Source organism: Tupaia chinensis, unplaced genomic scaffold (assembly GCF_000334495.1).
Source record: "Tupaia chinensis unplaced genomic scaffold, TupChi_1.0 Scaffold140308_1, whole genome shotgun sequence".
Lineage (NCBI taxonomy): Eukaryota > Metazoa > Chordata > Mammalia > Scandentia > Tupaiidae > Tupaia > Tupaia belangeri.
This window is the reverse complement of record NW_006200185.1, coordinates 464515-488450: the sequence shown is the minus strand read 5'-3', so window position 1 is coordinate 488450 and position 23936 is coordinate 464515. Positions and strand designations below refer to the sequence as shown.

Genomic DNA, 23936 nt, shown 5'->3' with positions numbered 1-23936 from the left:
GCAATAGCCATTTGCCACGGGGGAATTCCATTACCTCTCCTTACCAGAAGGATAGATTCTCTGGTATTTACACTGAAGATGGGGGAAATTTAATTAAATTCTTTCAAGTGCTAGATTTACTTACACTATCAATTTACTGCTAAAACTACCATTCTCATTTTGGAGAAAGAGAATAGGACCATATGTCTCAAACTTATCAACTGTCAGTACCTCCAGTAATAGTTTTCTCCTTAGACTCAAAGAAAGATTTGGGTTTTTGAGTCCCCAAGCCCTCTAGTTAGAACCTTATGGACTACGTGATTTGGAACAGAATTTACTAGATACTTTTGTTTCCTGGAATGAGTTTTGCAATAAATCTAGTACCTTATTCACAGAATGTCTTAGGGCAAAGTTTGGCAGATTCTTCAAAGGGTACTTTTCTCCTCCTATCATTGCCTGGTGAAAACTATGCAAGAACTAGATTAAACAACATCACTGCCAGTAAATCATCCGTGTGTTTGGCCAAGTGACAAAACACTGGGCTGTGGAGAAAGCTAGTATAAGTACATCCATTCATTGGCATGGAAAAATATAAATATAAAGGTAAACTTGGTAAAAATTTCTGATGCCAGGGAGACAGAACTCATAATACTGTCCAAAAAAAATGTTTTATAGGAAAACTCCCCTTGAGTTTCAGTGTAGATGACTATTTGATTTGTAGGTAGAACAGAAATACATGTGCATTTTCACATTTCTCTAACTTGTAAATAAAATGTTTGACATTTGGATAAAAGATGGAAAACAAAACTCCTACTCCCAATCTATTGACACATGAGATCAGTCCTCATGTCATTTATAGTACAGTTCAAAAGATGAGACTTCCACACATGGTGTTATTAAAGTCAAAGCCTATAATGAGGAACAAGATGTACAAAAACTTAGGGTAAAGCTGTATGGTACAGATGAACATCAAAAGCTATGGGAAGTGGGAACAGCAGTTTGTGTAATGGCTATGTCGCTGGACCCCTATGTAGTAGACCACTGTTTGAGTCCTAGACTCGGTGGCTTAAACTGACACTGGGTGCGTTTGTATGCATGCCCAAGATCCCAAGAGGAGGATGGAGAAGAAGGGATTGCGGCATGGCCATCCCTTCTGGGGGGTGATTTCTCAGTTCATGTCTCTGTCTCTTTCTGTCTTTCTAGCGAGTGTACACGCCCTATAGCAAAAAATTCTCCAAAAATAAAAAATAATTTTAAAAAAAGCTACGGGAAGTTAGGAAGAGGAATAAAGGGTTAGTGGTGAGCTTCAGTCTGGGGGAAAGCTTCATGAAAGATGTATGATTTGTGTTATGACCCAAAGGCTAGGCAAAGTTTGTATGCACAGAAAGGAGAGGGAATTAGCTATTTTGACTGAAACAAGGGAATAAAAAGAGCAAAGACCTGAGACAGAATGGTGAGCAGAAGGCAAAGAAGTCAGGCTGCCTAGGATACAGTGTGTGAGAAGATTAGCATTGCTGGGTAGACTCAAGCTAGCTTGGGAAGGCGAGCTTAAGAAGTTGGTTTGTGGGGCTGGCAGGTAGCATGGTAGTTAAGGGCACTGGACTCCCACATGACCCACTGGGGTTTAAATCCCAGACTTGGCAGCTATCTTTCTTGCTTTCACTTTCTCTTTCTCTCTTTCTTTCTTTCTGTCCCTCTCTGGTCAAATTAAATAAATAAATAAAGTTAAATAAAGTAATTCTTTTAAAAAAAGAATTAGATTTGCTTTCCAGGAGAAAAGAGGAACCATCAGGATTCATTGAGCAGCATAGTGACATGATAAAAACAGTGTGGTGGGGACATTAGACTAGGATTTATGTGATCACATATGGCCATCCAGATGGAAAATGCACCAGCTGCAAAGATTCTTCCTTGCCAATACAAAGAGCAGTGAGATGACTGTGAAGGGAAGGAGGCTGAAGACTGGCACGAAATCAGGTTATGATGGAGGCTGGGATCAACCAGAATGAATTCAGATGGGGAAGAACAGATAGTTTCAACTGACATTTGAGAGTGTTGAGATCAAACATTCAGGAACAGCATACCCCCAAAGAAACTAAGGGGGAAAAAGAGATGAAGGAGAATGAGAGAACTGGAATAGTGAGGGTCCTGCCTTCTGCTCCAAGTTAACATTCATGCATGGTTGCCAATTATATTGAACTGCCTATGTTTCCCTGAAATCAGTGTTTTCTCACCTTCGTAGGCTTTGTCTTAAACACACTCTCATTTTTCCTGAATGTATTTATTTGATGAAGACAAAATGGCCCTCAAAGATATCAGGGTCCTAATCCCTGGAATCTATGAATATATTATACATCACAGAAAAAGGAAATATGCAGATATAATTAAGGTTATGAACCTCAAGATAGGAAAACTTATCCTGGATTATCTGGTTGGGCCCAATTTAATAACAAGAGCCCTTAAAAGCAGAGAATTTTCTCTGGATGAAGTCAGAGAGATTTAAAATGTGAGGGGAGCTAACCTACTGTTACTGTAAGGAGGTGACATGAATACCCTGGAAAGGAACAAGGATGGCCTCTAGGAAAAAAGACTGGCCTTTGACTGACTGTCAGCAAGGAAATGGGGGGAGAGGGGGGGAGCTCAGTTTTACAATGGCAAGGAACTGGAGTTGGTAAACAATGAATGAGCTTGGAAGTACATTCTTCCCAGAGCCCCAAAAGGGAATACAGCTGCTGACACCTTGGCTTTGATCTTGTGAAATTTAAAACATAGGACCCAAAAAAGCCATACTGTACCCAGACTTCTAACCTACAGAACTGTGAGATAATGGATGTTGTCATAAGACACAAAATTTAGCCCATGCATCGCTAAAACATGATTACATGAAAGAATAATCGAAGAACAAACAAAAGTACCTGAGAATTAAAAATCATAGCAAAACATAATTCAGTAAAAGTTTGAGGAGAAAGACAAAGAAATGACACAGAAAGTAGATTTTCTACTTGAGTGCTTACTACATGACAGATATAGTTCTAAACCCTTGGAATATGTACATCATTAACAATAACAAACCAACAAAAATCTCTGTCCTTGTAGAATTTAGTTTCTGATGAACAATACAAGAATAAAAATGAGAAAATTAGAACAACTCAAATGATCAATCATCAAACTAATCAGAAGTTCCAGAAAGAAAATAGAAAATGATGGGGGGAAATGACCCAATGAGTTAATTTCCAGCTCCAAAGACAATAGTTTCTAGATTTAAGTGGCCCACCTAACCCTTATCAGGAGAGCACTCATTAGGTTATAGTACACTAGAGAGAAAGAGAATAACCTGAAATTTTCCTGAGAAAAAAAGGAAAATAAATGATATACAAAGTAATAGACTTCTCAACAGTAAAATTGAAGATTAAAATAAAACAGAGTAATGCCTTCACAATTCTGAACAAATGCTTATTTGAAACCAAGAATTCTGTCTGTAGCTAAGTTACCAATCATTTCAAAAGATAAGGTGAAAACATTTTCAGATAGGCAAAGTCTCAAAAGTGTTACCTACCATGCATCTTTACTCAAGAGGTGATGCTGAAACAAAACAAGGATGTAAACAAGGAAATAAGATTCACAAAACACGGGTCCTACAATAAAATGCAATGCTTACCTTGTGACAGGAATTCACAAGATGAAAGCTATGCAGCCATCTCAGAAAGCAAACTGTTCAGATTGGATCAGGCCAGAGGGTCCAAGGGAGGACATTCCTAGTGGGGAAATGAACAAAACAAAAGAACGACAAAACTGAGAAAGAATCTAAAAGCTTTACTTATGTGAACACATGGGCAATTGTATGGAGACATTTGCTGAGATTGTTAGAAGGTTTAGGAAGAGTTGATCACAAAAAAGCTATGCAAAGACAAAATGAATAAGATAATCATTGACTTCTGCAAAAGCAGAAATTGCACAAGAGAGGAAATGTGATAAGAATATACCTTTTCCTCAGCAGTGAAAATATTTGTGTAATCCTAATGATGCTAACTTTAAATTTTGAATCAAAAGACAACAATGCATGCATGTTACTCAGCAATATGGAAATAAATGTCATAAGGAACAGCTAAAAAATTGAAAGTGAGATGAGGCAAGTGAGGGGAGAGGTAGAGGGAGGGCAGGGAGCCAGGGGTCTTGCTTTTTTGGGTAGTACTATAGTTCCCTCACCTCATCCACAGTTTCACTTTCCTGATTCACTTACCAGAGATCGACTGCAGTCTGAAAATATTAAATGGAAAAATGTGGAAATAAACAATTTGTAAGTTTTAAATTACATGCTGTTCTGAGCAGCATGATGAAACCTTGTACTGTATCACTCAATTCTGCCCCTGACATGAATCATCCCTTTGTCTAGTATATCCATGCTATATATACAGTCATTTTGTAGCCATCTCAATCAGATAAAAATAAACAACATAATATACATAGGTTTCGGTACTGTTCCCAGATTCAGGCATCCCCTGGGAGCCTGTAACAGGCAAAAGTCTGGAAAGACCTTTTGCATTGAGATCCTAGGCACGTTACGGAGCAATCCTTCAAGAGGCACACCGTTCCATATCTCGTTCTGCTTGTTTACATGCACTTTTGTGTCCATTAAACATTTTCTCCAGACCTACCCACATGGCACCTGGCATCTACCATTACCCTCTCCACTTCTATGCCATGGAGTACTTCAATCTCCACCATAGTGCATGGATACATTTTTAAAAGTGGAGTTTGGAGCAGGTCAGTGCTAAACAAGCATTCATTTGTAAATACAGACATGCAGGCATTAGCACATCCTGAGTAGGATGAGGTTTGGTTGCCCAGGCGGCTGGGATATGTTCTGGTGGGGAAGCTTTTACTTTGCTCTCAAATAGAGTCATGTAACCAAATGTGTATTACATTCCAAAAGTATTTTCATTAGGTCATGTTCTCTGAGTCCCAAAAGGCCAAGGTAATCCAGCTAATTACATGAATAAAGATGGAGAAACGCTAGGATCCAGGAATTCCTTCCAGGCAACCCAGCCTCTGTACTACCCACCAAGAGGCTTTCATGTGGCTTTTCTGCAGCCCCCTCCCCACTCCCCTTCAAAGACTCACTTGGCCTACAAAACAGTGCTGCACATGCCTCAGTTCCTTCAGAACCTCTCCACAAACATGCTCAGCCCTTTGCCTCTTTTCTTCCTATGCACTAAATGAAGATGAGCAAAGGAAATTCAGGGGCATCAGCAGAAAAAGAGAAAGCAGGTGGTGCTGATTGGAAAAGCAGTGGGAACAAAGCAGGCCCCAGTATTCTTTCTGTTTGGAACTGGAATTACAAACATGGCACCTATGTGCACTCAATGTTCATGTCATCATATTAGCCCCACAGAATTAGCCCCTTCCTTTGCTAACACTGCAGCCAAAAGATGGACACTTAGGATCATGAGTACTAACAGAAACATATGAAGAAGGTGTAATCATTGTCCTTTGATAAGCGAATCACCCTAAATGCAAATACAGCAGTCTTCTCTCAGAGTTTATCAGTCCTCCTAGCAATGAATCAAAAATGACATACAGGAGGACCAGCAGTTAGTGTAATGGCTAAGTCGCTGGACTCCCACGTAGTCGACCGCAGTTCGAGTCCTGGATCCGGTGGCTTAAACTCATACTGGGCGCGTGTGCGTTGGTGCCCAAGATCCCAAGAGGAGAATGGAGGAGAAGGGATTGTGGCGTGGCCATTCCCCTTGGGGGGTGATTTCTCACTTTCTGTCTCTCTGTCTCTCTCTGTCTGTCTGGCGAATGCACGTGCCCTATAGCAAAAACCTCTCCAAAAAAAAAAAAATGACATACAGGGTTCGCCCCATCAGGGCTGCTGTGATTGCCTCCAACCAGACACCTGGCAAGTTGGATGTCATCCAGAGCAATGTCCCAATCAGCATCTCAAGATCACCTGCCAACCTTAGCTTAGAGCCTGGAAAGGCTCCCCACTGTGGGAATATTGGGAGGGACCAAGTTTGATAGGTGAAATATATGAGTGAGGAAGATTTTGCTCCAAAGTTCTTCAAGGGCTGATCCTTGGGAATGCCCAGGCAACCACTGTTTGAGCCAGCCCTGGGAATCTGCGTGGATTAAACTTTGTCCCACTAGTTGTTGCATTTTCTCAAGCAGGCCTCCCTGGGAAACTAAGACTGATGGTGCCTGAACGATAGAGATGCCTCTGCCACATTTTTGCCTTTCCGTGATAACTGTTCCCTTTGTTCCATTGTGCCCAATCTGAAAGGCCTTGGGTCAGAGATTACTCCCTCACTCTATCTAGGGAAAATTGTATCAATGCAAACAAATACATGGAGACCTTTGTGATTTAATGGAACATTCTTCAGATACTTTGCATTTTAAGAGACAGTGGAAAACAAACCTTTATTCATAACTTCAGGCACTGATGGCCTATGGCTGCCATCAAAGAAACAAAAATTCAGAGCTAGCAGAATCACTGCAGATCAACTGTCCATGCCTTCACTCTACAGAAGTGGTAACTGTGGCCCAGATAGCAAAAAGGACTGGTTCATAGTCCTGCAGGAGTTTGTATCAGCAGACCAAGATTCTTTGCAATTAGCCATACCATCTCTAATGAACTCACCGTTCCAAACAAATGCCTTAAAAATGAACTTTTGGAGATGAGTCCATTCATAAGACAGGGATTGGTAACAGTGCATACTTTTCTGTCTGCTATGTGAATTGTCAGAAAGTTCATTCACTAACAAAATTGGTAAGTGCAGGTACAGTATTAGCTATAGAGAATTCAGAGGCCATGGAGGAGCTCACAGTCTAGTAGAAGATAAAAGATAGAAGGGACAATTAAAATGAAGTGCAATCATTGTTGCAGAAGTGATAAGTTGAGGTTCTGTAGGTGTGGAGGGGGCACCTCAACCCATCTGGACAAGAAGTCACAGAACTCTTTTCAGAGTAGATGACGTCCAAATTTAGTCCTGAAACTAGTGGGACAAATAAACCATTCAAATAGGGTCTAATGGTCAAAGAATTCACTCTCTAGAAAGGAGGAAAATAAATCCACAGATAATAAAAAACCTCTGTGCTAGATACTGAAAGAAAAGCAAACTCATGGGTCTTTGGGAAGACAGAGACAGAGGCAAGGAGTGGGTAGACAGAATCAACTTTACAACGATGATTGTGCTTGAGTTTGATTTTCAAGGGCACTGACCCAAGAGACTTGACAGAAGGTGAAAGGTAGGATATGGGCCCAAGCGTACAGAAAACTCTGTGCATGAGGACAACACATTGTATATTAGGGTACAGGCTACATTTCTGTAATAGAGATCCAAACAAGATAGACGTTTCTCTTTCTCTCATGCAAGAAAAAAAAATCAAAGGAAGAGCAGGTAGATGTTTCACTCTATAAAATCTCTCAGAGATCCTTTTATCTTGTGTCTTCAGCATCCTCTAAAATACTGCCTTGTCTGTGTAGTCAAAAGTAGTCATCAGTACTAAGTCAGTGCTTTAAGCTTCTAGGTAGGGAGGGAGAAAAATGAAGTGCAAGGTGGTAAGTTCTTTCCTATTAAGGAAGTAACCCGTAGGTTACAGGTATCACTGCTACACACATGCCTAGTCACATGACCACGCATAGCTGCAAGAGACGTTGAGAAATGTACTATCTATTCCAGGGAGTCAGACTCCTTGCTAATATTAGGAGTTTATCTTAGTAAAAGGAATAAAAGGAAAGAATGGACAGTGGGGAGAAAGTAGCTGTCTCCAAAACATGCTCGTCCACTTTCCCATTTATGAGGAAAGGCAGTTTTAAAAAGAAGTGGCTGATGCTAGACTATGGTGGTGCTGAGTCAAAGTCAATTAAAGAGTTACAGTGTCTAGCATTGTTGCACTATGGCTAACGTTCCATGAGCAGTCCAGATTTGGTTCCGGGTCCAATCTAAACAGGTCAGGCATCTGTGGTCCCAGGTACCTGAGACTGCAATTTAGCAAGACCCTATTGAGAATACCTATCTCTATCTCTCTTTTCCAAAAATGTCCAAAAGCAAAAACAAAACAAAATGAAATAAAAGACTAGTTACAGTGCTCAAGGTTGCTGGCTTCAGTAATGGATAAGCCAGAGTATTTCAGGCAATCTGAACCAGTTACCTCCCAAAATTTAGCAGATTAAGACAAAGAGACACAATTTTGTATCAGAATGTTCTAAGTAGAGTTACTGCTATCTTTAAGCTGTGTCACTCAGGCCTCTTTACTCTGTTTTATTCTAGCTTACTTGCAGATGTCAGGTTAGACTCTCTGTCTATTCATTTTTTTTTAGAAGTTTTTGCTATAGGGCGCGTGCGCTCGCCAGACACAGAGAGAGAGACAGAGAGACAGAAAGTGAGAAATCACCCCCTGGGGGGATGGCCACGCTGCAATTCCTTCTCCTCCATTCTCCTCTTGGGATCTTGGGCACACACGCACACACGCCCGGCGTGAGTTTAACCACTGGGTCCGGGACGCGAACCACGGTCAACTACGTGGGAGTCCAGCGACATAGCCATTACGCTAACTGCTGGTCCCTGTCTATTCATTTTTAGAAAAGGTGATTTCCCCAAATGGGTAGGGAAGTGTGAGAATAGGGATATAAACTACTTCTGAACTAGTCCAGATCACTGCTACCATTCTGTGAGGCTGGCACGCCAAGTACTTGAAGTCAGCAGCATCCTTACAACCAGATAAAGGCAGAGGCTTATGCAGGATCAGGTCATTGAGATGGCATGTAAAACAGGGGCAGGCATAGGTTCAGGTAAGTGCTTAGCACCAAGAGATCTGAAGTGAAGGAGACACCTGTCTCACTACAGCGGCATAGTTTGCTGCCATGGAATAGAGGATCCAAGAAGCTGACAGCCTTCTATCCACAAGGAACAGATCCCAAGCTACTAACTGGGGTTCAGGAATAGAGCCGCAGTCCCAAAGTAGCTGAAGTCTGAGCAGTTCTGTTACAGGGAACAAGGGATCAGGGAAAAAATCAGAGCATATGTAAAATATTATGACTTACAGTGCTCAGGTAAGGAAGAAGAAAGGTGACTCAAGGAGCAGAGTGCAGGAGTGAAAGGAGGGTATGCTTGCATCTCAGAAGACAACTTTTCCCAAAGCATGCTACTTCTATTATCTTCCACTTTCTGCCTAAATTAGAAAATTGAGTACCATCTTTGACTCTTCCTTCATCATCTTAACATATACTATCCATAACTATCAATTTTATCTGTTCTGATGTTCTCTTGAAATAATTATTTTCAGTCCCTCTGACGTTATTTAGTTCAAGCTATCAAAACCCGTCTCTTCTGAATTACTGAAATAGCTTTCTCACTGACCTCCCTGACTCTACTTTTGCTGCCCTCCAATCCATCTCTTATGCCTTGAATTGTGTCCCCTCATCCAGAAAGAAAAAAAAAAAGACAACAAAACTTCATATGTTGAAATCCTATCACCCAGTAACCCAGAATGTGACTGTATTTGGAGACTTAGTATTTAAAGAGGTAATTACATTACAACAAGGCCATTGAGGTGGACTCTAATTCTTTATGACTTGTTATAAGAAGTGGAAATTTAGACACAAACAGGTACAGAGGGAAGATGGTACTAAGGCAAATATTGAGGGAACCCATCTATAAGTCAAAGAGAGACTTCAGAAGACACCCTGCCAACACCTCAGTATCCAACTTCTACACTCAAGAACTGTGAGAAAATTTCAGTTATTTAAGCCACCCAGTTTATGGCACTTTGTTACAACAACCTAGAATAACAAACACACCATCCTCCACACTGCCTTCAAGGTGACTCATTAAACACAAGAGGTCATGCTAGTCCTGTTTTCAAACATCAATGGGGCTATAGTTAATAATACTGTATTGGGGGCCAGCAGGTGGTGTGGTGGTTAGGGTGCCAGACTCCCACATGGTTCCCACATGGTTGAATGCAATTTGAGTCCTGGACCTGGCAGCTTGCTTTCTTACTTTCCCTCTCTCTTTCTCTTGCTCTGTGTCTCTCTCTGTTGAGCATACAAACCCTGTAACAAACTAAAGCTAATAATGATAAATAAAATTAAATAAATAATTATTTGAAAAAATACTGTATTTTATACTTGAAATTTACTAAGAGAGTAGATCTTAAATGCTTTCACCATTAAAAAGGGTAACTCTATGTTAATGAATATGATCATGGTAATCATTTCACAATGTATACATATATCAAAACATTCTATTGTTGACTTCATAGAAGTAGAGAGTTGAATGACTGCTAGAGGCTGGGGGAGATGGAGGAAGACATGAATATAGTGATGCTGATTAATGGAAACAAATTTACAGATAAATAAGACGAACAATTTCTAGTGTTATAAAATACAGTAGAGTGAATACAGTTAATAAAACAATGTATTGTATATCTCATAGCAACTGAAAAATAGGATTTCAAATGTTCCTAAAATAATGACAAATGCTTGAGATGGTAAGTATACTAATTACCCTGATTTAGTCACTACACATTATGTTCTTGTACTGAAAAATCACATTGTACTCCACAGAAATGTACAACTATCATATATTAATAAACATTTTTTAAGATAATGTTATAAGGCTGACCCCATGGTCTGGTGGTTAAGAAAGCTGAATCCTACATGGTTGAGTGTGTGGTTCAATTCCACATGGCTGACTGTGTGGTTTCAACCCTGGGTGCTTGAAAAACATACTGGGTGCTTTGTGTGCATGCCTAAATTCCTGACAAAACAGAGAATAGAAAAGAGATTATGGCATGACCATCTCCCGTTACAGGATGCTTTCTCCTTCTTCCTCTCTCTTTGTCTCTCTTTCTTTCTCTGGTAGGTTCCCATGCCCTCTGACAATAAAAAGAATGAAAAAAATCATATTGTACATCACAAATATATATACAAGTTTTATTTATCAATTATACTTCCCTAAAGCTGAGAAAAAAGAAAATTAAAGCTGGAAGAAAGTTCAAAAAATATTCTCAGTGGGCTTCTGCCTTAGCATTGTGTCCTGCCAAGAGCAACTAAATAAGGTGGACAATAAAAAAAGAAAATCTGTGTAGAAATGGTTTCTGTTGATAACATGTATAACATCCTCAACTGGACTGAAGTTACGTGTATTTCATATTGGGTAAATTCACTTTGCAAGCTAAGTGATGTACAGTGATTGAATGTATAAAATAAATTCTTTTTTTTGAGGAGAGGTTTTTTTTGCTATAGGGCGTGTGCACTCGCCAGAGACAGAGACAGAGAGACAGAAAGTGAGAAACCCCCCCCCAGGGGGGATGGCCACACCGCAATCCCTTCTCCTCCATTCTCCTCTCGGGATCTTGGGCATGAACGCACAAGCTCCCAGCGTGAGTTTTAAGCCACCGGGTCCGGGACACGAACCGCAGTTCACTATGTGGGAGTCCAGTGACATAGCCATTACGCTAACTGCTGGTCCCGAATGTATAAAATAAATTCTTTCAAATCTCCATAAAGTCATTGGAAGCTGCTAAAGTGATCAACAATGGAGGGCTAAGATTTCAAACTGGGTTAAACCACTCAAAGGAGAGATCCTTATTCCCTGGGGGCACTTTCATATTCTGAGTGCATATTTAGAAATTGAGAATCTTGGCTTTGGTCAGAGGGCCACTGCTAGGGAATACAGGGGAAACAGGTTTTGGTGGTCATTGGGGGTTGATTTGAGGGGCCAAGATTCCATTGAAAAGGGAAAAGAAAAGAAATTAATATAACACATATCAAGTGTTCCCCTCAATACAATTGATTAATTTTGAAACCATGCAAAACAGGAGACTATGTAACTAAGCAGGACAGTTCAAGAACAGTGTTTTCCGGGCCAGCAGATAGAGTAGTAGTTATATCCCATGTGGCTAACCATGGTTTGAGACTCAGACCTGATGGCTTGAAACTCATGTTGGGCACATGTGCGTGTATGTCCAGGATCCAGGGAGAAGAATGAAGAAGGGATTGTGGTATGGTCATAGCCCCTGGGAGGTGATTTCTCACTTTCCCCTCTCTTTCTCTCCCTCTCTCTTTCTCTCTCTGGTGAGCACACGCACCCTAAAGCAAAATTATGCATTTGCGCTCACACACACACGCACACACACACACAAGAACAGTGTTTTCGGCAGTCTCACTGTGTTGAGTAATGTAAGGATTAGGGTTGCTCTTCTAAAGGTAAAGGTCTCATTGAACACACAAGATTATCAACTGAAAATTCTGGAGACTAACGCCTTGGAAGCAGAGGCCAATGATAGTATTATAGAAAGCACTTTATCAACATTGAACCTGGCCTTAATTCAGATTAGTCATTTACTTGGTAAAGTGGATCAGCCTCTACTTGATCTACCTGAGAAAAAGTGAACCCTCCCTAAGGGAAGATAACATCACCTAGAGTCTCTATAATTATTTATAAACAGATGAATGACATTCATTCCAAACTTTCTAGGAATTTTAAGAGATAAGGCCATATGACTAAAAACCTAGAGGAAAAAAATATACTTCTAGACATAAACCCGGAGATGATCTACATATATGTTAGTAGATAAGAAATTTCTTATGATTATATGTTCAAATATAGAGAAATTATATGAAAAGGAGGGGAATTTAATACAATAACTAGAATATATAATCAAAAGAAAATTCTAGAATTGAAAAACATATATGTAGATCATCTGCACAATAGAAGTCACTAATGGAAGATTATAGATGACAGAAGAGAGGATTAGTAAAGTAGACACACCAGAGTATAGTATCTACACTGAAGTATGTAGAGAATAAAAAAAATAGAAAATTAAAAGAAGTCTGTAAGAGACAGGTGGCACTTGGCATAAGAAGGTATCAGCATTAAAGAAGTCTGTAAGAGACAGGTGGCACTTGGAAAAAGAATGTAGCATAATTTTAGTTGTAGTCCCAAAAGAAAAGGAGAGGAAAGAAAGAATGAGCAGCAGTAATATATGAAGAGGACTGGCTCTGTGACACAATGGTAACATGATACTCAAGAGTAGCTGAATCTCACATGGCAGCCACGGCTTGAATCTCCAGCCCAGTCAGCCAGAAACATGTACGACAAACATGTTAGTGTCCGAGACACAACAGGCTATAGTATTAGAGAAAGGGGATCGCAGCATAATCAGAACCTGCGGAAGGCGCCTGCTCCCTCTCTGTCTCTCACATATGCGTGAGCACACACTCTATCACACAATATATGAAGAGACTGGATTTTCCAAAGCAGATTAAAAGATACCTTCTCATAGACTTAAGAAACTCTGTCAAACCCAAGAAAGATAAATGCAAAGAACATACACCCAGGGACATCATAAATAGACTTATGTAAATAAAGACAACAAGAAAAATCTTAAAAGCATTCAGGAAAAAAACATTGCTTTCTGTAGTAAGTATGGCTGAATGATGGCCATCCAAAGATATCTGATGCTAATCCCTGCAACATATGAATGTTACCTTGTAAGGAAATGGGGCTTTTGCAGACCTGATTAAGTTAAGGATCTAAAAGAGAGGCAGGGGGGGTTTCCACACAACGCACACACCACGCAAAACAAAACACAACGCACACACCAGCAAAGACACACACACACACACACACACACAGAAAAAGTGATGTGAAAATCAATGCAGCTGCAATCCAAAAAATTCCAAGCTATGCTAGCAGCAACTAGAAGTCAGAAGAAGCATGAAATAAATTCTCAGAACCTCCAGAGGAATATCTACCTGCTAACACATTTTATCCAGACATCTGATCTCCAGACCTGTGGGAGAATAAATTTCTGTTGTGTTAAGTCATCACACTATTGTAATTTGTTAGAGTAGCCATAGGAAACTAATACAGTCATGCCAAGGCTGACATTGGACTTAACAGAAATGATGAAAGATAAAAGAGACTGCATTTCTAATAATCACCTTATTATTATTAGAAAAAAGTCTTGGGGAATAAAATGGCTTGGCTAAATTCACACAGTGGAGACAGAATTTAAGGCCAGGCCTGCCTTATTCAAATACTAAGTTTACATATTAACCATAGTATGCTGCTTTTGTTATTCCTTAACATGGTATATAAACCTTCACACTTTGATCCCTTCCTGCCTCTTCTGCATCTCTCAGTGTCTCTTCCTTGAGATTCTATATCCTATCTTTGCTGAACTCCCTGCAGGTTACCGTGCTTTCGTTTTGCCTGGAATGTTCTTTCTATGCCCTACTCTCACACACCATCACCTGGTTAACTCCACCTTCTCCTTTTAACTCCAGTTAGGTGTTACTTCTTCCCCAAATGCTTTCCTCTATGCTCCAACATTTAGTTACGTGTCTCTATCCTCCCATGATCCCTATATTCACCTTTATTAGAGTACCAATCTTCCTCATCAGATTTGGAGCTATTTAATATCGTGTTCAGAATGATAGTTGGTACAGAGTGGGCACTCAGTAAATTCTGAATAAATATGTGTTTTGTCAGGGCTGTGATAACGAAAAGCACTGAATTTTAGGGTATATTTGTCTGATAACTACAATAAGGATGAAGTTCTAGTGAAGGACATATTTGGAACAGAATAGGGGATATCTAGAATAAGCAGTGATTTTAGGGATATTGTTTCCCCCTGGGGTCACAAACCTTCATGGAGTTTCTGGTGGTTAGGTGGAACAAGCTCCCATTCTGGTCTCACTATGTCCTGCTATCCATTACACACAGAGAGAAATTCAATTTACTTTTTTAAAAAAATTCTAAGTTACCAAAAATTGGTTGAGATATCACTCAGTGCCCAATACCAGGTAGATCCATTACTCTCCTTTACAGTTGTATATGCGTAGCTAAAAATTCTAAATATGGTGACCATGGTACACCTGCCAGAGACTGTTGGTTGGGGGCAACTTCTAAATGCTGTATAATGTGTCCGAGATGCAAAGACATAAAGAGCAATTATGAAGTACAAGATCAAGAAAAAATTAAACAAAACTTTACCTGTACTCCAAAGGTGAGTTTCCTCACTGAAAACTAGAACAGGAAAGATAATGAAGTTTCTTTGAGAAGGAAACTCAGGAGACCGTTAGAGAAAGTAGAGTATCAAATTGCCCTCTCTGATTCCTCCTCTCCAAAGATGACTCTCAATGAGCCATTCTTTCTGGTTTTCACGCCCTAGCATGCTTCCTTCTGCATTGATTCTGGGAGACCTATGACTGGCAATAAGTAATAGAAAGCACCATAAATAAAGTTGTACCAATTCTAGATTAAGTCTTTAAGATGACTGATAGTTAACATTTCCTGCTTCTTAGAAAATTGACTTGGGACCAGCAAATGACTGGACTCCCACACGTTTGACCACGGTTTGAGTCCCAGACCTGGTGGCTTGAGAGTCACACTGGGTGGGGACCAGCAGTTAGTGTAATGGCTATGTCGCTGAACTTGGGCGTATGTATGTGTGTGCCCAAAATCTCAAAAGGAGAATGGAGGAGAAGGGATTGCGCTGTGGCCATCCCCTCTGGAGGGGGAGTGATTTCTTTTTTTTTTTTTTTAAGTTAAAAATGCTCTTTTTTTATTACATAAAGCCAGTACTGCTACTTCTAAATTCAACTGTTTGTGCATCTCTGTATTGTTCCACGTGTTACGTGATGTTTAATGACAGTCACATCCAAGTGTCATTGGGTAGTGGTCCCTTGCAAGTGTCCTCCCTAGTACCTGCTCCCCATTTCATGTTCAGCTGTATGCTCTAGGAAGGTAAGTTCTTCCAGGCCCCGGAGTAAACATAAATTCAGTATTATTCTATACCTTACTGTACCAGAAACAGCAAACTTCTGAAGGAAACACAAAGATATTGCAGCGGTCTAGCTTGTCAATACACTGATATATCATTTTCATTAACAAAGAAGACTACAATGGAGCCCTAACTTGCATTATAATTAGTCGTTAAAAGAAACTTCACATTTCTCCTGAGGACACACCATGATTCCCAAGATGCAAGTTACTCTCTCAGAACAGTCTCCAATTGCAAGCGCAAGTGCAGGGGCTGCTTCCCATGTGCCAATAATGTGCTTGAAACAGCGCTGTTTTTCAAGATCAGCTTGGACTGCAGTGGCCACAGTTTTGAGGCAGTCTCCATTATTCAAGTGGTAGAATTGCAAGACTGCCTCACTTAATCTTAGTGTGTTAGTGCTGCTCACATACAAGGAGAATTGTATTCCATCACGCTGTTTAGCTCAAGTAGAAATAAAGAATTTGGGCCAAAATTAAAACCAGATTATGACCAATTCTCTTAAGCAAAAGAAAGAAAGTAACTGCTGAGGTTAACAAAGATGTAGTCATTTTCTTCACGTGGCCTTGTACTATCTTATGAACTGCATTATTAAAAATTCTGTGCTTAAAAACTGTGTAAGTTAACACATCAAAACAGGCTTTTAGCCAATAAGAATTTCATTTCACACCAATAAAACTTTAGATTTATTTAGGGTCATTTGCATGTGTTTATAGAATATTCAGCTAACTCTAAAAGATGACAAGACAGTTCCCCTCAGTGAGACCCTGGCCTAAATAATATTTGCTTTACTTATACAGGAAGAAGATAACTTTAAAGAAGGAAGCTTTTGATTTGTGGCACTGAATGGTGAAGTTACAAAGGGCATCCTTTGAAAGTTACAATTACGGAATCACCTAGCTTTTCCGCGATGCAAGCCCGAGTGAGGTCTCCTGGCCTATTTCCTTGACATTCATGCTTTATGCCTTGAAATTTCTTTTTGATTGCTTCCTTAGAGCTCACGTAGATCATTTTACTTTTCAGGGGTGCTAGTTCTGGTGCCCACAAAACAAACAAGCAAAAAAAAAAAAAAAACAAGAAACCATTGACTCTTCTTTTCTGGATTCTTTGGTTTCAAAGCTTGCATCATGCAAAGCGTAGCAGCAACCTTTTTCAGGAAGCATTTCCACGAAATGCTCGAATAGATCGTGATGGTGACATGGACATCTCCAGCCAAGATCTCCTTGGCTTCTTTTACAATGATACACTTTTTGTCTGCACTGAGACACGCGTGACAGCTTTCTTTCTTTTCTTGATTTCTTCTGGTGTGGAGCATTTCCTAACTTCCATGTTCTAAAAAATACAACATTCATCATCAGCAACTTGCACTCCTGAGGTCATCTTCACGGAGGCTGTGGCAGTGGGGGAGGGAGCCCACTGGCGCCGAGTCTGCGAGAGTCCTCCTCAAAGAAACGGGACAAGACGGGGTGTGATTTCTCATTCTCTCTCTCTGTATCTCTCTATGTCTCCCTGGTGAGTATATATACCCTACAACAAAAATCTTTCTGAAAAAGATTTGTTTGGAATAAGGTACTGTAAGAAGTTTGACTTCCTGCTGGAGAGACCGTGTGGAGAAGAGAGGTTCTGTGACTCTGGAAGGAGGACTAGCCACTTTGGAGACCCACTTGGGCCTCTATGTAACTCCAGCTGCCATTTTACTGCAACTTTGTGACAAGACCCTGAGTAAAACCAGCAGAAATTTCTGGCTGAGCCCAGTCAATTCACAGAACAGTGAGACAAAATGGATTGATGCTTTAGCCATTGTGTTTTAGGGTAGTTTATTAAGTGACGAAGAGTAACTTTTTTTTCCCATAATTGCTCTGTACCCCACACTATAAGGTAGGGTAACAGTGATCATACTTTCTTGTCGGAAACCTGTTGACCTCTCCATGTAAAAGACCTCACTCTTAAGGCATCCATATTTCTATATGAGCCAGGCCTCAGTATGATATCTTCCCAGAGGTCGTACATATTCCAAGTCTCCTCTTGAGTTGTACGCAAAAGGCTTCAGTCTCAGATATTGGCGGTTCTGGCGTCATTGGGGAAACTCTTTGGATTCCTCATATTCAGTCACCCAAATCAGAAGGCCTCCTCCCTCTACATGCCTGCCTGTCTAGAGACTGACAGTTGCTCGACAATATAACCTTTCCAGAGAACCACTTCCATCCACCACGACCACATAACCTTACATGTTCTGGTTTCATGCAAAAATTCTCACATACGAATACATGATGCCATCCTGAGATTGCATCAGATAGAGTTCAGATGACAAATTTTCCTACAGGCATCATTCTGTTGCAAATTTAGGAGACACATTGCTGCTAGATTTATTTACTGATTTTTGCTTCCTTTATAAGAGTTCCACTTCAAGAGGCATTAATTTGTGGTTACAAAAATTTCAAAGTATATTTTGGAGGTAATTAGTAGGCATATCATCCAGGAAGACCACTTATATAAAGCAACCTTCCCCACATTGCCTAATTTATAATGCACATCTTTATTTTATAAATATAACCAACAATATCATCTAGGTTAATGAAAGGGTAAAGTGGTGTGAATAATTTAAAACACTGAGAGAAAGGTCATTTGCATTTGTTTTAGGAATGTATTATAGTTTTGCTCTGCCTTTAGCAGCAGGTGTTTCTAATTATGATTTTGCTTAAGCTAACACTAGAATTAGCTTGCACACTCTGAGCATATGTCTGTCAGGAACGTGTTGGGTAACTGAGCTCTGAGAGCTGACCCAGGGCCGTTAAGCTATTTGATGTATGGTTTGCCTGAAAAGTCTTGAATCCTCTTTTTATAACTGACCTATCCCGCTTTGCACATTAAATGAGCTGTTCTTCACCTTGACAAGCTGCATACCAACTCCAAAGATGTCATAATTTCTCAGACATTCTCCAACTCTCTCTTTGTGATTTATCTCCTTTTTCTGAAGCATAGGAGAATCTGAGTGGCTGTATCAGCACATCAATTGCAAAGTCTGTCCCTGAAGGACTTTGGGGGCCAGGCACGGTGGGGAGGCATGATGATCAGGCAGGGAGGAATGTACTGGGGTCAGAACTGAGACTGCAAGGCTTCAGCCACCCTCTTTACATTGATAACTGCCACATTCCTATCCCTGGTCCAAATCTCTCTTCTGAGCTCCAGTGGTATATAATCTGCCTATTTATCTCCCTCTGAATGTCCCTGAGGAACTTCAACTGAACTGTTCTTCCTCACTCCCTTCCAACTCTCCTTCTCCTCCTATGGTATTTACTGCAGCGGCTGGTACCACTATCTGTCCAGTCCCCAAACTAAGAATTTAGCTGTCATTCTTGCCTTCTATTCCCTCTTTGTTCTTTCCTATATTCTCTGTTCTTGTTGATTTTAGCCCCTTATTTTCACTCTGTCTGTATACTTTTCACTCAGATCAAGTCTCTATCACTTTTCGTCTGGTTTACACATTCTCATAACTGGTTTCCTTGCATGAAATCTCATTCCTTGCCCCACCCATCAAGGGTACAAAGACCTCAAAGGGTTGTTCTGACACACATATCTCTTCAAGTGACTCCTGAGCTTAAAATCCCTGGTGTATTCCCATTGCCCACAGGGTAAAGTTCAAAATCATTGTCCAGCCTACACAAACGTGACCCTTTTCAGTCTTTCTTGCTTTATGTCATGTCTCTCTTCCCTTGGGTCTCTCCACTTCAACCATACTGCACTTTTCTCGCTCTCAGAACATAACAGGATCTCTAGTGTTTGTGCCTTCATGGGGGCCGGCCCTCCGTCTGGAGTACCCTTTCACTTTTCTCTTCTCTGACTAACTTCTCCTTTATTCAGATCTGAATTAGAACGCCACCAACTCAGGACAATTTTCTTCTGACCTCTTAGACTTTTAGGATTCCCTGTTCCATGCTCTCCTAGCACCTCTAGTTTTTCCTTTGTAGCACTCCTCAAACTAGGAGTGTTACAAGGGGACAGAACATGCATGTATTTGTTCCCTGCTTACGTTGGTAGCACTGTGGTTGGAACAAAATAGGAGCTCAGTAAGTATTTTCTCAACAATGGCCTCCTAATTGATCTCCCTAGATCCTAGTTTTCTCCTTCCAATCTATCCTTTCTATTCTCCACCTTAGGCACAGGTCCAGTTAAGTTATTTATGAACTTAAAATCAATTCTTCCTCTCACCTACACAATGAAATCTAAATGCTTTTGTATGATAGGATAACAAGATTATTTGTGATTTGGTCCTAAACCATCTTATTAACCTCACTTGTTCATCTTTCTGCTTAGAACACTCCACATTCTCATCAAACGGAATCACATGATATTCCCTGTCCATGCCTCATTTTTTCTAGCCTCCCTGCCTTGACTTCTGGTGATCCATCCTCCTCACAAACTTTCACCATGTTTCTGCCTATTATGTCCCATATCTACTTCATGATCCAGCTTAAAAGTATTGTCCTCTCTGAAGATTTTGCTGTTCCCCCTCACAACTGGAAATGACCAGGCCTCCCTCTGAACAGCCCCAGTCCTTTCTACGTCCCTTGTAGCACTGACTCCCATAATGTGCACACCACGCCCATTCTCTACCAGACTGCAAACTGCTGGGGAGAAGGGTCTGCTCATTTCTGTATGGCTGACAGGACTCAGCCAACACCAGAGGCTGGGGGGACCTATGTACTGGCCTACCACATGTTTTATCACCTTTTCTCACTAAGTGTGGTCCAAGGACCAGCTGAGGAAGAAGAGACGGCAGTTCTTGCTCAAACAAGAATTGACTGGGAGCTTGTTATTAACTCACAATCCCAAACCTTCCAGACTTACCAAATCAGAATCTGTACTATAACAAGATTCCTGGGTTATCTGTGCACATTAAACATAAGAAGTAGTGCATTTTTTTATTACAAAAGGGAATAATAGCTTCTAAAAAAGACAAACACTACATCTTGTAGTTCAATGCTCTTAGATGGGGTACCAACTTTCAGATTAGCTGCACAGCGTGTTTCTCTGCTTCTGAATTACCAGTCCATTTTTTTTTTGCTCTTAGTTTGAGACCTTCCCTTTCTCCAAAAACAGGGATGGATCCCTCTCCTAGACAAGGGGCTCCTTTCTGAGAGAGCTGTGGATGCACAAAGCTCGCACCAATAGTGGAAGTAGGTTTGATTCCTTGCAGCTTGCCTTAATCAATGTGGTTTCTGGCCAAGGTGTGAGTCAGGTCTTGTGTTCTCTGTTAAACATCAGTTAAAGGAATGCCATGGAATGAAGTCAAATTTAGTTTTTGAGCTAACCCCTCCTAGAAACATCTGGGGCTGGCAGAGGATCCTGAGTGAATACAAATGAAGGGAACAATTGAGCAATTTGAATTGATCACAAATTTAAGTGTCTTGTCCAAAATGTAGTTGTATTTTGACTGAGAGAGGCAAACAGCTAAGCATGCCTCCTAGGTTTTAGAAGAGAAATACATACTCCATTTATAAAACTTTCTTTCCTGCTCTTTCTCATTCCCTGGATTGTTTGAACAAGAACTGCCATCTCTTCTTCCTCAGGTCTTTATTATCCACTCAAGCCTGGTGTTCAGTGCTAGCCTTGTCTGCCGATGCCAATGGGTCCTGTGGAGCACGTTGTCTCACTCCTTTTCAGGATGCCTCAGCGAAACCTGGTAATTAGAAAGGCCCTCAAGTTCAGGCAAAGCAGCTCAAACTGGTAAGTGGCAAAAGCCTGCCATATTTACCTCAGGGATGTATTTGCTGATAAATTACTGCTGATAAATTACTGCTCCGAAAAACTCTCTCATTGGTGCTGCTTGGCTTCTAATCAGAACTACACCCTGAATGAGACGGGAGCAGTTTCAGACTAGCTTCTGTCTGACACTGGAAAAGAAAAAAAAAATGTCCTTCTGGCCCTGAAGTGACAGAAAAATCAGCGTTTGCTAACAACCTCTCTGTCACAGGCTCCTGACTATGTGCATTTAATCGGAAGTGTCTATTGTCAAATAGGGCTTTGCCAGCCAAACAAACAACTGTTTTGAATCAGAAACCAAAAGCTGATGAACAGGCCCCTAGTGGAAGCTATCTTTTTCATGAGGCAGTTGTCCCTAGATAAGATTGTGAAATAGACACATTTCACATTTTCCCTTGAACTATTTCTCCATTCACTGAGTGTCTCAGTCAGGGTTCACTAGAGAAACATTAAATAGGATGGAGATTTTATATTTTATATAAAAACAGAGAAAAAGAGGCCACCAGGTGGCATAGTTGTTAAGGCACTAGACTCCCACGTGGCTAACAATGGTTCTAGTCCAGGACCCAGTGACAAAAATCACACTGGGCATGTGTGCATATGTGCCCAAAATCCCAAGAGGAGAATGGAAGAGAAGGGATTGTAGCCTAGCCATCTCCTGGGGGAGGAGGGAGTCATTTCTCACTTTTTCTCTCTCTGGTGAGTACATGTGCCCTATGGCAAAAACCTAAAAGAGAGCGAGAGAGATTGAGAGACTGATTTTAAGGAATTGGCTTGGAGATAAGACTGTGGGAGCTGGAGAATTCAAACTCTCTCAGGCAGGCTGGTGGCTGGAAATCCAGCCATGAGGCAGAATCTCTTCTTCTGTGATACATTGATGCCATTTTGACATTCTGAAATCATTTAGTATAATTCACATTGTGTTCTATGCTTCATTCAACCAATCAAACTCTTAGACCACGCTAGGCCCAGCTCTTGTTCCTGGCTGAGGGCTACACAGGTTCAAGGTTGTTGGTCTGACCACAAAGAAACACGTTGGGGCTCTCTGAGAAATAAGGAAGCCAGGAAGAGTTGAAGATGGGGCATTTTTCTTATGACCCCAGCATACATAGGAGTCAGAAACAGTGTCAAGAGAAACAAACTCTCAGTGTCACACCTCCCAGGTGGAATTCATTGTAGGCAATGACTCAAGAGCTACTCTAAAGCTTTCTTTGCCTTTTAAGCCACAATAGTTTGGCCCTCCCTAAACTGTATTGTCCTGCCCTGCCCTGCCTGGCTAGCCCTCTGAACTGAAAGACTATTCACTGGTGTCTTCCCCACAGCCTGACATGTATCTTAATCCTAGTGACCCCTACCCTTCTCTCTCCAAGCCACATGCTTTTGTTGGCCTTCTGGTCACCCAGTGTTCTGCACTGCAGTGTCCCAGCTAAGCTTACCCACTCCACGCTATCAAGTGAGCCTACCCTGGCTTTCATGTGTTCAGAACTTGTTGCCAGCTTTTGGGGCATTGGATATCACTCTGATAAAGTGGGGTGACAACATGGTAAGAATAACTGATAGTCTACTTAAGTTCATTTATTCAACTAACATATGTACCTTGAGTCTACCATGTATCAGACTCTATGCTGACTGCCAGTAAGAGAGAGGTAACCTGACATGGCTCTTGCCCACAATGAACTCATCATGTAGTTAAGGATACAAACAAGTAGGTAAGAATAGACTATTGTCATACAATATAAGGAATGCAAATGATAGAGATGTGTTGGAAACAGTCATGGCAGAGAGAAAGGAATCAGTGACCTTCCTTGACCTGGGAGGTAGAGAAATAAGTAGCAGTTTTGTAGGTAAACAAGGCAAATGAAACATTCTAGGGAGAGAGAACAGCAGGGTTAGTGTCATAATTGTGTAGTTAGACACAGCTCATTGGCAGAATGGAAAGAAATTAATCCATTGTGGCTAGATGTGGCATGATACATACAAGGGATTAGACAATTATTTTGGAGTGAAGCTCTGATGTTCCACACAACGAACCTTGAACTTAGTGCTAAGCAATGATTTATAGTATTCAGGGCACAGGCCTTGTTTTGTATTTTTAATGTATTATAAATAGCATTTACAAATATTTAATTTCTTATTGCTTATTGCAAGTAATAGAAATACAGCTTAATTTTGTTTGTTGGTCTTGCATCCTTAACTCCTGTAAAATATTTATGAGTTCTACTATTTTTAAAGTGGATTTCTTCAGCTTTTATACATGTAGGATTATGTCATGTGAAAATGACACTTTTACTTTGTTTTCAACCTAGATGCTTTTTTTTTTTTTTTGAGAGAGAGATTTTTGCTATAGGGTACATGCACTCGCCAGAGAGACAGAGAGAGACAGGGGGGCAGAAAGCCGG

General features: G+C 40.7%; 1 long non-coding RNA gene and 2 pseudogenes across 1 annotated transcript in view; 1 reads left to right on the top strand and 2 right to left on the bottom strand.

Annotated features, from left to right (window-relative positions):
* LOC106736447 (uncharacterized) overlaps positions 1-3691 on the bottom strand; it is a 34930-nt gene extending 31239 nt beyond the window's left edge. The window contains exon 1 of the long non-coding RNA XR_001371448.1: positions 3638-3691. This is a non-coding gene — a long non-coding RNA (uncharacterized LOC106736447). The remainder of the gene's footprint in view (positions 1-3637) is intronic.
* A 12938-nt stretch (positions 3692-16629) lies between these two features.
* On the bottom strand, positions 16630-17154 carry LOC102482766 (destrin-like; annotated as a pseudogene).
* A 4240-nt stretch (positions 17155-21394) lies between these two features.
* The window catches only part of LOC102485986 (X-ray repair cross-complementing protein 6-like), a 14091-nt pseudogene continuing 11549 nt past the window's right edge, over positions 21395-23936 (top strand).